At 42.8% G+C, this 12,766-nt stretch overlaps 1 protein-coding gene across 5 annotated transcripts in view; it reads right to left on the bottom strand.

The window, feature by feature from the left end:
* Positions 1 to 12,766, bottom strand: part of MGAT5 (alpha-1,6-mannosylglycoprotein 6-beta-N-acetylglucosaminyltransferase) — a 338,815-nt gene that overhangs the window by 254,244 nt on the left and 71,805 nt on the right. The gene's annotated exons all lie outside the window — the stretch shown is intronic.

Genomic DNA, 12,766 nt, shown 5'->3' with positions numbered 1-12,766 from the left:
ACAGCATGGTTAATTAAGAAAAATTACACAGTGATTAGACAAATCTGATCCTTTTATAAGTACCTGTACAAAGGGTCACTGTTAAATGGAATCCTTTCTCTTCACCCATGTATGATAACTCCTAGCTTGTGCCAGGTAATAAGTACTCAGAGGGAATTACTCCCATCAGATCAAACCCCCACAACATACCTGCAAAGCAGCTACCATCACATTTTTCAGGTGAAGAAATGAATGTCCAGAGAGGTGTGAGGCCAACTTAAACAAGTGCCTAAAGGCCCACCAAACTTTTAGGGGCCCATGAGAATTTTATTTCTTTTAAAGTCAGAAGGAAAAAATGAATACAATTCACCCTGGACACAGTCATAAAAATATAATTTTTTATTTTAAATGGAGGAAGGAGTCTACTAAACCCAGTCTTGGGCCCCCAAGAGTCACAACATGGCTCTGGTGGAGTGACTTGCCCAAGGTCACAAGAAGCAAGGAGTTGTGTATGCAGTCCAGATCAGTCCCTGTCCTCTCTTCCATTCAGCCTCCACACACCCTCATGCCTTAGAAAACCCTAGGGAGTGCTAGGATTTCAGAATGTCCCATCACCTGAACTTTTGGGGAAAAAAACATTCAATGTAGAAATCAATGGCACTAGAAATGTTCCTTACAAGCCTCACCAAAAATCTGATTAGTCATCCTGTGACTGATCCTTAGCTTAAGTGAAAAACCACTTATCCTTGGACCCACTAACTGCACTGGGATAACCTGGGGTGCTCATTAAAAATGCAGATTCCAGAGCCCTACCTCACACTTGCTGAATCTCAAGGGTGGGACTAAAATCTGCATTATAAATGAGCACCCAGGGGTTTCTGACCTTCCGTGTACACTAAGACCCCACTCGTCAGCAACACCTATGGGGATAACCTAATTTTTGCATAGTTTTAACACATCTAAAATTGTCCCAGAATACAACTACCATGTATAATGAGCCAAGAACATACTTTCTGTTCTGAACTTTACAAGTTATTAACCATAAAAAAAGTTATATTATTGATGATAGAGCCACTACTGTAATATGAGTCACCAAATCAATCCTGTATTTGGAGATGTTGCATTTATAGGTGATTTTACCAACAGGTGTAAGGATCTGGCTATTTCATTTTGTCTTAGGACAGGTGGGCCCATACATTTACATGATGAAATGCCTGTTTGACGCCGCACGACTTTCCTTTTTTTTTTCCTTTTACATTACAGTTAGGAAATTGCATTGATTTTTTAGGGGAGAATTGTGTTTGTTGTTGGATTACATTATCTGTGACTTGCATTCTGCATGGTAAAGATAGCATTAGAAAATAGTTGTTAAAAGGAGACAATTGGCCCTATAGGATTAAAGAATGTCTTTAAAAAGATCCTGGCTAAAACATGCTCTTAAGACACTGCTTATCTCACAAGTCCCTAAGGACATTCCTACCCCACCCATCCCCACAAAGTGAGCTGGGCCTGTAGAGGCTGGCAACCAGAGGCTGATGCCTAGGGCAACACTTCTGAATGCTAAACCCTGGGCCTGTTCAGCCTACTAAAACAAAACACTTTAGACTGGGCAATTTATGAACAACAGAAATTTACGGCTCACAGCTCTGGAGGGTGGAACATCCAAGATCAAGGCACCAACAAATTTGGCATCTGGTAAGGGCCTACTGTCTGCTTCATAGATGCCACTTCTAGCTGTGTACTCAAATGGCAGAAGGAGCAAACAAACTCCCTGCAGCTTCTTTTATAAGGGCATGAACCCCATTCACAAGGGCTCCTCCCTCTGATTTAATCAGAGGCCTGAAAGGCCCCACACCTCTTAATACTATCAGGTTGGGGATTAGATTTCAACATATGAATTTTGGAGGGACACAAACATTCAGACCATAGCAGTCGGCAAAAGACAGAGAAGCTGGACAAGAAAATGAAGTTTTGAATAGTGGCTGCTGGGTCAGGAGGCAGAGGATGGAAGAAGAGAGGATGTCATAGATAGATGTGAGTTACTGATAAGTCCAAGTTCTTGGGGTGGGTGGTTTCAAGGGTATTCAATAATAATATAATGAAAATAGTTGCATCTCTTCATTAGTATCAACCAGCCAATTATCAGAGAAGGGAAAATAATTTAGTGACCATACCAAACCCTGGCATCTTTGTAGCAAACTACATATTAGCATGGAGCCTTTCAAGCCTGAGTGCTAATCAGCAGCTTTTGGAGGGATAGTCACTCCTCTCAATTAAAAAAAAAAAAAAAAAAAAAAAAAAAAAGCAGCGCTTGGCCCAGAGAGCTGGCCTTCTGAGCAGCATGTCAGAGCTGATAAAGATGCTGGCGCCTGGCGGCCACCAAGGCCACCCTGGACAACCATTCTGCCTTCTCATTAGCATTGTGCCACTGTTACCTCACTTGACAATAACAACTGCCGTGGAGGATCTGACAAACACAGGTCGCCCCGAAGGTGAAAGGAGAAAAGGATCTGAAGACAAATCATAAAAATTGTCTTACCCTGTCTGGAGCCATCACAAGCTGACCCGGTGCTGTGGAAGATGCTGACTTCTTTTCTGAGACTGCTGAAGGGGAATCTAATTACTCACTCCCCACACCCCCATTATCCCATCTTCCCTCCCATCTACTGGTTCCCTAATGTAAAACAGTATGAAAAAAAAAAGGCTTTTTAAATAGAAAAGATAGAGAAAAATTATTATGGCCAAAGCATAAGACGATTACAATATCCCAACCCCATACTCCAGTCCACCAGCTCAAAGAGAACAAAAGATAGTTCTCCCTGCTCCTACAAACCCCTGGACCTACTTTTGCCTTATTTAACACTCGACTATAGCTATTGGTTCACAGCCCAACCTGTCTCAACTAAACCAAAGCGGCCCTCCAGAAGGCAAAGACCACAGCCTCTCCAGATTATATTTTTAGGAAATAGCCCCCGGAGTAAGATCAAGCACAGAGAGCACCCTTAATAAAGGTATTTGAATGATTAAATACAAGACAAGCAGGGAGTAGTGGCACACACCTGTAGTCCCAGCTACTCAGGAGGCTGAGGCAGGAAGATGGCTTGAGCCCAGGAGTTCAAGGCTGCAGTGAGCTATGATCGTGTCACATAGCAATCAGGAGACAGAGCAAGACCAAGCAATCCTCCTGCCTCAGCCTTCTGAATAGCTGGGACTACAGGTGCATACCACAACACTGGGCTAACCTTTTTTATTTTTATTTTTGTAGAGACGGAGTGTCACCATGTTGCCCAGGGTGGTCTTGAATGCCTGTCCTCAAGCGATCCTTCCATCTTGGCCTCCCAAGATGCTAGGATCACAGACGTGAGCCACCATGCCCAGCAAATCCTGTTTATTTTGTTTACCAGAACATAGGCTCCACAGAAGCAGAGAACTCATCTGTTTTGCTCACTCCATACTTCGTGATTAAAACAGAGTTTAGGGCACACTAAGTGCTCAACTATTCCTTGAATGAGTGAATAAATGGAGAAAGGCTAATGCTAATAGAGGTTATATAGAAAGACACTCAGTCTATACCAAATAGGGTTTCTCTGATTACATTTAGGGAGAGAAGGACAAAGAGAGGCTCAACAGAGAAAAGAAGAAAAAGAGACTTGTAACACCATTAATTGGCAACAACTGCCATCAGCCAGGAAGAATAGCTGTGCCCCTGTGAAGGCAGCATCACTGCAGACATGAGAGAAATTTCCAGAAGAATCTACAAAGGAAGAAAGATGTCAGGGGACTTGCAGACATCCCTGTCTGAAGTATTCAGGCTAGAGGCTATATTCCCTTGGCAGAAAATCTGTTTAAACCCCTCAAGCGTGACCACTATAGTGCCCTTACCAAGGTCAGTCAGTCAGATATTTCTGGAATACTTCCCGAAAGCTGTGACTTTCTCAGCCTTGGGTGGGGGGAGGGGGGGTTGGGGGGGCCGGGTAGGGAGGCAGGGACACCAGCTAAAATAGTCCTCATTGCCAAATAAAAGACTTACTATCTGCACGTAATTAATTCCTCATTTCAACATGACATCCTTTACCTGAGACAGAGAGAGAAAAATTCTGAGGTGTTTACCAAAATTGTACCTCTAATTAATGATTTTAAGACTGTTTGTGGGTCTTATTTTTTCACTGGACCACTGAAGCTTCTTGCAGGCAAGAAGCATGTTCATTCCTGCCATTTGCACAACCTCCACATACAGAGCACCAATCAGTATCTGCTTCCCTCAAACTCCAACAGAACTCATGAGCAACAATGGATAGTAGCTACATGCAGGGGGAGCATTTCCCAAGCAAAACACTTTTCGGTAAGCTTCCCACAGTTGAAGTTTCAAATAATAGAGGAAACAAGGAAAAAGCAAATGATTCTAAACAACTAGGAGAATGAACCCACAAAATGAGTATTTGAGTCATCCAAAAGTCAGAGAAAAAAATCATGGAATACTGACAGAGAGCTGTTGGACCAGCCAATAGAACAGGGCAAAAATCACTGTTTTCTAAACAGGGATTTAATGCTCCATCCTCACAGAACAAATAGTGGAAGGAGGTTCAGGCCACTGTTTTCAGAAGAAAAAAAAAAAAAAGGAGCAGGCAAGCAAAATACAGTCGCAGCCAGCAGCCAGCCCTAAAATTTCAGCCTCCACCAGAGAACTGAGAGTCCACAGGTGACACAAAGAACAGCTTTCAGTCCACAGCTGGTCCCAAAGCTTGCACCCTCTGCCAGGACTCCCTCCGAGACTTCAGCTCCATCCCGGGAGGCTGTCTTCTGGGATATATGTACATGCTTCTGAGTCACATCACGGAACAGGAAAACACACTGCCCTCTTATCAGAGGAGTAGGAGAGGCAAAGATGTGCAATTAAGACAGGAAGGGAAGACAGTTACTCCAAGAATTTAGTCAAATTATATACATGAGATTTCCCCAAGAAATAGCGGCTTAACATAGCAAGTCCAGAATGGAGTTTAATGTTTACTTTCAAATCTATCATCAACTCTGGAAAATATGGAAGCATTTAGTTTTTCTGAAATGGAAATGCAGCATTTCCTGGTGTGCTAATTTTTACCTTCTGTTAACCAAAATGTTTTAAGACAATGTGCCACAAGAATACATTTCAAGGGAGCTATGGAACAACACACAAATACCATTCATTCAAAAAATAAACTTCGGCCTCTTTTATACTTGCTGAGTGTCAGAAACAACTCAATACCTAACATTTACAAGTTAAGCTGTAATATAAACCCCTCAAAGGAAGGGAAACATGATGCAGTTACCAAAAGTTATAAGTAGTAAGATGAAGAATGCAAAGCAGTGGTTCCCAAAGTGGGCCCATGATCAGACCTACCTGGAGAAGGTGTTTGCTTAAAAGTCCACTCCTGGGCACCTCCCTGAGAACGTGCACTACTCGATCCACTACAATATATCATAGGAACCCATTAGTCTTCTCCAGGTAGTTTTGACCACTAGGCAGGTTTGGGGGCAGCTGCCATAAGGAACATGGACAGAGTGGGTTGACTATGCTCCCCTACACCAACGGAATTCCAGCTTGACAAGCTGCTTTGTAGCGCAATGCCCAAAAGATCTTAACTCAGCCACCTTGGATGGAGACCAGATGGGCCAAAACAGCCAAGCCTCACACACCCAGCTAGGCTCAAGGGTAAAAGGCACCTCCCAGCCAACTTCCTGTGTCTTGCTTGGTAGTTCTGAAGCTGCTTGGTAGTCTGAAGAACACTGGGTCGGAATGCTGGTGATCTTCAGAGCTACACAGGGCTTGACAGCAAGGAAAGTGCACCTTCCACAGTGCACATGGGTTGCCTACGATGGCAAAGTTCAGGGAGGGCAACTGAGGGCTGGTGAACAGGCTCACTGAGCTAGCAGAGGCAGACACAGCTTATAAAATCAGTTTCATTTTTCAATATGAAGAACCAGAAGAACAAGGACTATTGCTACCCTTCTTGGCTATACAGGCTTAAAAAATCATTTCTAGTTACCAATAGCTTCTGGTACAGATGACAAGGCCCAAATGGGATATACTGGATCCTTACTGCTCCCCCAAAGCTATTCTCCCTTTCTTCCATAGGAGCAGGAATTTTGCAGAGTATCTCACTACAGAGTATAATTATCTCTTGCAGCTGAGTGGCAGAGTGATTATATTTTGCCAAGTGGAACAGGAGTAGAAAAAAATCTACCCAACCTCTGGGTTATCACTCCTGCTTGCCCTTCCTCCTACCCTTTTTTTCTCCTTTATTTCAGGGCATACAAAGGAGAGCAACGCTGGGGGTGGCAGGGCAACCAGAAGGAAGGAGCCCAGCCCCCTGTAACTTTAGCAGACAGAAATGCCATTCTAGCTTAAAACGAAACTAAACTGTCTCGTTGAAATCAGTATTGTTTGAGGTTTCTGTTAGAACAGCTGAACATGTTCCTTAATACAAGGATTTTCCGTCCTACATGGAATATGACAAGAACTACTGATCAAGAAGCAAATCCTTCATACTTTCCTTTTCCTCCTTAGCCTAACAAGATGGCCGACATCATCGTCTTTGACTCCAAAGGATAGCAAGTTATACCAGGAGATTCAAGAAATCTCTCTTTAATCTCAAATCCCAATTTTTAAGTGCTAGATCCACCTGAAAGTACAAGCTTTGCTTTTCTGGTCACTCAATGTCTCAACCAACCTTTTGAATTGAATTTTCTACCAGCCTCTGTCATATAAATTACTCAATTTCTGGAACAGGTCTAGCATCATCTCGTAATGCTAATGCTGTTTCCCCTGCCTAGAAGGCCCTTCCTGAGCTAGAAAATTCCACAACATCACGGTCAAGTTCAAACGTAAAAATGTTCCAAGTCTTAAGGGCTTGGAAGACTTTGAAATATTGACTGAAGTGTATTGGGGCATACATACCTGCTAATCCACCAATCTGCAGAGTTCCTAAAGGCAGAAGTAGTTTTTAATCTTTGTATCCCTGACCACCCTCCATACCATCCACCACATACATCCCAGTACCTGGCACAGTAAAAACTCAAGAAATATTTGATGAACTAATTAAGAAATCATTGAACTGTGTTAAGGTTGTCCTTAGAGTATTTTTTAAAGTAGTTGAAAATTCAAAGGCAGAGGCCACAACTTTAGGAAATCCCCCTGTAAATCAAACACACATATTCCTGTTAAACTAGTACAACTTAGCCTATTAAAATATGAGATAGGAGACACAGCCTTTAAACCAGGGGCAGACAATGTTTTGGCTTCACTAAAGGGCCACACTAGAAGAACTGTCTTGGGCCACACATAAAATACACTAACAGTAAGGAAACCTGACGAGCTAAAAAACAAATTCCATTTTTTAAGAAACTTTACGAATTTGTGTTGGGCCACATTCAAAGCCGTCCTGGGCCACAGGTGGCCTGCAGGCTGGACAAGCTTGCTTTAAACTATAAAAGCGGAGCTAAAGATCCATGTCACTTACAAGCAGCAACTATCATTAGGAGTTGAACCTTATGGGAAAACAATTTTGCACTTAACAGCAACAATTTGCTAGCTCATTAACAAATCTGGGCTGTCATATTTTTGAATGATCACTTTGCTTTGAAAATGAATCCTATATTAAATAGAAAACAAAACACGTATTTTAAAGAGTGTTTTAAAAAGCTCCCTTGGATCCATAGTTTTTTTTTTTTAAGCCTTAAGATCTGAAAATAAAAGGCCATATACCACACATTCACATCCTCCATACTGGTACTTGAGTACCAGAAGCAATGGCCTAAAATCATTTCAAAGAAAGGGGAAAAATATACTTTCAAACACCAACAATAGGTAAATTCCCAAGCACAGGCATATCTAAACCAATTAATTCTATGCTCCACAAAAATTTCCACTTCTGCTAACTTGCTTACAGCTTGGCATAGAGACTAAATGTCTAACTAATGGTTAAGAAACAACAGAGGCAATAAGCAAATTCAACTTCCGAAGAGCACCATGTCCAGAGTGCTACAGAGAAGACTCCGGGGAACTACGCCTTGAATAATATGTTGGGGAAAACGTTGCTTTTAGTTTCAGGAGGATCATCCTGACTTTTTACCCTGGAATTTTTGGAATGGGGTTTTCTAGACCGTTTGTTCTGGACACTCAGATATATTAAGTGACTTGCTGGAGATCACAAGCCAGTTATAGGCACAGCAAAGCCTAGACCCCCCTGGTCTTCCAGTACATTCTCCAGCACAGCACACAGAATAAAGTCCATTTCTTAATACAGTTGTCACAAATAAAATCCACTACGGAAAATGAGATTACCCAGCCATTAAGAAGTTTTTCCAAGTTCTTCCTAAAACACAGGCTCACGCACACCAGACATCAAACACAGAAAAGATTATAGACGTTAAAAAGGCTCTAGGTGAACTTTACAATGAGATTCACTTAATGCAGTAGGTACTAGGAATTAAAAAATGAATAAGGCCAAAGGACACTCATCCACAAGTAGCTTAGTGAAGCAAACGGAAACCTACGTACATAAATTATGAAACCACATGCTGCAGCTGATATGGGAGATAAGAACGGGGTATTATGGGATATTTCAGACTCCAGAATTTAAAGCTTTAGATCTTTCTTGTCATTTCTAGGGTAATTCTAGGAAAGTATACTCTAACTGAAGCAGATAAAAACATAAGAATTGTTAAACAGAATGCCTAGACTAAAACTGAAAGGCGATTTCAGAACTTTTGAAAAGATAAATCTGTCTAGAAACAGAAAATTCACACTTGAATCTTTTTTCTGAGTTAAAAATGTAAGGGGGTATTAAATTTGTTTATGACTAATAAGGTTTGAAGTCTAACACAGTACCTGCTAATTCAGATTCAAGTCACCCTCTTTAGGTGGGTGAGAAATGAGCCATTGGTTTAGGAACCTGAAGGAATCCAAACTGTTCACAGGAATATTCCAAAGGGTGTTTCAGTCCTGGAGGTTAACAGCCTCCACTATGCATTATATGGATGCCAACTGTGTTCTGGGGGATATTTGAGATCATAGGCCATAAAAATAAAATAGATATGTGACTTTCACAGCCAGTCACAAATAAAATGCTGCTGGACCTTTTAAGTCTGAACAATCCACTCAGACTACAGAGAAAAGACTAGATATTAGTAAAAGAGCACCCAACTTCAACTGCATTATCAGCTTCCGGAAGTGAGGTTCTTACAGCAACATGAACCACCTGAACCACACAATACCAAATAATATCAAGAAGGGGCGCAAATGCTTATGGAAGATATTCCACCAGGGCCTTGCACAGTACACGAAGTGAGGGCAGATTTGGAGAACACTCCTGTCTCTCCAAAGTCCTGGTGAAGGGGGCAAGATTTCACAATCTGCTTCGATGACAGAAGCAAGACATTACTCTCTATATCTACCTTGAAGTATCTAGACCTCCCGGGGGAGGGAGAGAATGCATGCTAGCAGGACCAAAACTCAAGGACTCTAAACACCCACTATCATCTGTTTCCTAGAGTATGAGCAAAAGATTAGATTGATTCAAACACTTATCATTACTGCAAAGCACACAGACATATCTCATCTTCAAGACTCTGACTAATAAGTAGACTTAGAGGTAATATTCCACCCGCCACCCCCTTGTAACTGTCCAAGGTTGTAGTAAGAATAAAGGATCAAGAATATATGTGGAAAACTGTAACAGCAGTAGTATTAAAGCCACAAGGACCATTTTTTCTGCCCCCACCCCCACAAACTAATATATAAGCATCCTGCACCACCTAATGCAGAAGTTGAAGTGTATTTTAAAGCCATCATTGCAGACAGCTCCGAGAAGAAATTTACTCTGTGCCCCCCCCCAAAGTTGGCACAACATAGTTATTTAGGGATACAGATTTACAACAATACTAGCAATAAAACTAATTCAATTCATTCATAGGAAATTATTCCAGAAAGTGTCACCTCTTTCTCCTTCCTAAAATAGAAAGATGGAGAGAAAAAGAAACAAATGCAAATTGCCACTGGCAGAGTTTTGTATTCAAAGTGCATGGAATGATTCAAGAGCAATTCAAGGTTTTCGGCAAAGGCCTGTTCATTAACCCAGTAGGAGGTGCAATACCATCTGGCACCAGTGTCCAGCGGAAGATATATCGCTCAGGGTCAATTCTGAGCAGGAGGCAAGTTTATTTTTACTCGTTTTAAGATTTTATGCACAAAAGTACAAGGACATAAATGTCTTGAGTGAGGTGTGCCAGGAAGATTTAACAGGCCTGGAAAATGGGATCCAAAAATGGGATCTAGCAGAAGCCAACTTTCATCACGATTGATTAAAACACTCTCCCAGCAAACCCCACAGGGCCTGGGCTAGAAACTTGTCAAACACACACACACACACACACACACACACACACACACACACACACACACAAAGATTTGGGGTATGTAAGAGAGGGGAGATTGCCCTATATCCTCTGATGTCAAAAAAACTCAGAGGGGCTCACTCACATTCAGGCTGGGGCTCCCAAGAGGGCTAGGAAGGAGGGCTTAGGGGGCATGTCCACCACCACCTGGGCACAAGGACAGCTGCTGTGTGAAGAGCCAGCTAGCCACTGGGTGCTGGGGACCCCTATAAACAGGCCCATTTTGCCAGGTTCTCCCCCTGGGGATCGTTCTCTTTTAACCTCATGTAACAGCTGGATGTGGTACATGTCCATAATCCCAGATATTCAGGAGGCTGAAGTGGGAGGACTGCTTGAGTCCAAGAGTTCAAGATAAGCCTGCACAACACAGGGAGGCCCCACCTCTACAAAATAAAGTAGCTAGGCACGTTGGCACGTCCCTGTAGTCCCAGCTGCTTGGGAGGCTGAGGTAGGAGAATTGCTTAAATCTGGGAATTCAAGGCTGCAGTGAGTCATGACTGCATCAGTATACTCTAGCCTGGGTAACATAGCAAGACCTTGTCTCAAAGAAAAAAAAAAAAAAACAAACATAAAAATAAAAATAACCTCACAGAGCCAATCAAAATATCACTTTTCCAAGTGAAATTACTGTTTTTTTCTAATAGATGAAAATACTTGCTCAGTCACAAAAAATTTATTAAATACTGGAAAACCACAAAGAAAATTTTTTTTAAACATCAGTCATCATTCCACTCCCTACAGATGGTAAAATTTTAGTATGTTCCATATATATTCCCATATATGGTATATCATCCATACACATATATCACAAAAATACACTTATATTTATGCTGGCTTTCTTACAGCCTTTTATATCACAACAGATTTTAAACATTTTCCCATGATAAATATTTTACCACAATTTAAAAGCTAAGTAGTAATTGCATGTTTTACTTAAATAATCCCACAGTACTAGGCATTTAATTTGTTCAATTTTTTCTATTTAAAAAAGTAATAAAAATAAAAATAAATAAAAAAATTTTAAAAAGTAATGCAATAGTCTTCAACTCCTACATGTGTATATCATACCTTTGTATATTTCCTTAGAGCAAAGGAATTATCTGATACAATAATATGAGGATTTTTAGGCTTGTGTAGCAGTGATATCCCATGTTTCTTTCAGTAAAATTGTGCTGATTTATATCCCCAAAACTAGCAAGATACAGCTAGCAAGATATAAGGATGCCTACATACCTGTTTCATTCCAATTTGTGCTGCTATGACAGAATACCTGAGACAAGTAAAGAACAGAGATTTATTTCTTGCAGGTCTGGAGGCTGCGAAAGCCCAAGTTCAAGGGGCCTGCATTTGAGGGCATTCTTGCCAAGTCACCCCACGACGCAAGAGTACACTCATGGGAGGAGGAAGACAAAAGGAGGAGGAAGAGAAAAGGAGGGGGCCAAACCCACCCTTTCATCAGGAACCCGCTCGCGCAAGCAGAAGAAAAAATGCGCAAACCCACCTTTTCATCAGGAACCCACTCGCGCGAGGAGGGCGCGAACCCACCTTTCCATCAGGAACCCGCTCGCGCCAGGAGGAGGAGGAAGGCGCGAACCCACCCTTCAATCAGGAACCCGCTCACACGAGGAGGAGGGCGCGAACCCACCCTACCATCAGGAACCCGCTGGCGCGAGCAGGAGGAGGAAGACAGCACGAAACCCTTCCATCAGGAAGCCGCTGGCGCGAGCAGGAGGAGGAGGGCGTGAACTCACCCACCCATCAGGAACCCGCTGGCGCGAGCAGGAGGAGGAGGGCGCGAACCCATCCACCCGTCAGGAACCTGCTCGCGCGAGGAGGAGGAGGGCGCGAACCCACCCTCCCATCAGGAACCCGCTCACGCCAGGAGAAAGAGAAGGAGGAGGAGGGCGAGAACCCACCCTCCCATCAGGAACCCGCTGGCGCGAGAAGGAGGAGGGCGCGAACCCACCCTCCCATCAGGAAACCGCTCCTGCAAGGAGGAGGAGGAGGCAAAAGAGGGCGCGAACCCACCCTTCCATCTAGAACCTGCTGGTGGAGGGGGGGAGAGGTGGAGGGGGAGGGGGCGAACCCACCCTTTCATCAGGAACGCGCTCCCGCGATAACCCACGCGCTCCCGCGATAACCCACGCGCTCCCGCGATAACCTCATTCATCTGTTCAGGAGGGTTGAGTCTGCATGACTTAATCACCTCTTAAAGTTCTCACCTGTAAACAGTACTGCATTGGGATGTTTCCAACACATGAACTTTGGAGGACACATTCAAACCATGACAATACCCCATGCTCTCAAAGTTTGTCGTGTACGTTTTATTGTCACTTTAAAACAGCACATGCCAATT

The sequence above is a fragment of the Pongo abelii genome, chromosome 11, assembly GCF_028885655.2.
Source record: "Pongo abelii isolate AG06213 chromosome 11, NHGRI_mPonAbe1-v2.0_pri, whole genome shotgun sequence".
Taxonomy (NCBI): Eukaryota; Metazoa; Chordata; class Mammalia; order Primates; family Hominidae; genus Pongo; species Pongo abelii.
Note: the sequence above shows the minus strand (reverse complement) of the source record. Positions and strands in the feature narration are given on the sequence as shown.